This window comes from Triticum urartu, chromosome 6, assembly GCF_003073215.2.
Source record: "Triticum urartu cultivar G1812 chromosome 6, Tu2.1, whole genome shotgun sequence".
Classification (NCBI taxonomy): Eukaryota; Viridiplantae; Streptophyta; class Magnoliopsida; order Poales; family Poaceae; genus Triticum; species Triticum urartu.
The window spans coordinates 265,250,736-265,252,112 of NC_053027.1; positions in this window are offsets into that span (position 1 = coordinate 265,250,736).

Sequence of the window (1,377 nt, forward strand, 5' to 3'; positions counted from 1 at the left end):
CAGTTAATGGTAGGATAGACTGCGAAAAGAATGTTGTTACTATTGGCTTGGATGATATGACTCATGAGTTTAATTTCTCTAAATTTAGTAAACAACATCGCGAAGAAGAATTGCCTAGTAAAGATGAAATTATTGGTCTTGCTTCTATTGCCATACCTCCTAATGATCCTTTAGAACAATATTTGCTAGACCATGAGAATGATATGTTTATGAATGAAAGAAGGGAAATAGATGAAGTATTCTTTAAACAAGAACCTATGCTAAAACACAATTTGCCTGTTGAAATCCTAGGGGATCCTCCTCCACCTAAGGGTGATCCTGTGTTTGAGCTTAAACCGTTGCCTGATAATCTTAAATATGCTTATCTTGATGAAAAGAAGATATATCCTGTTATTATTAGTGCTAACCTTTCAGAGCATGAAGAAGAAAGATTATTGAAAACTCTGAAGAAGCACCGTGCTGCTATTGGATATACTCTTGATGATCTTAAGGGCATTAGTCCCACTCTATGTCAACATAAAATAAATTTGGAAGCAGATGCCAAACCAGTTCGTGATCCTCAACGACGTCTGAATCCTAAAATGAAAGAAGTGGTAAGAAAAGAAATACTAAAGATTCTAGAGGCAGGTATAATTTATCCCGTTGCTGATAGTCAGTGGGTAAGTCATGTTCATTGTGTCCCTAAGAAGGGAGGTATTACTGTTGTTCCTAATGATAAAGATGAATTGATTTCACAAAGAATTATTACCGGTTATAGGATGGTAATTGATTTCCGCAAATTAAATAAGGCTACTAAGAAAGATCATTACCCCTTACCTTTTATCGATCAAATGCTAGAAAGATTATGCAAACATACACATTACTGTTTTCTAGATGGTTATTCTAGATTCTCTCAAATACATGTGTCGGCTAAAGATCAATCAAAGACTACTTTTACATGCCATTTTGGTACTTTTGCTTATAGACGTATGCCTTTTGGTCTATGTAATGCACCTGCTATCTTTCAAAGTTGCATGATGGCTATATTCTCTGACTTTTGTGAAAAGATTTGTGAGGTTTTCATGGACGACTTTTCCGTCTATGGGTCTTCTTTTGATGATTGCTTGAGAAATCTTGATCGAGTTTTGCAGAGATGTGAAGAAACTAATCTTGTCTTGAATTCGGAAAAGTGCCACTTTATGGTTAATGAGGGTATTGTCTTGGGGCATAAAGTTCCTGAAAGAGGTATTGAAGTTGATAAAGCCAAGGTTGATGCTATTGGAAAGATGCCATGTCCCAAGGACATCAAAGGTATAAGAAGTTTCGTTGGTCACACCGGATTTTATAGGAGGTTCATTAAGGACTTCTCAAAAATTTCTCGACCTCTGACTAATTTAT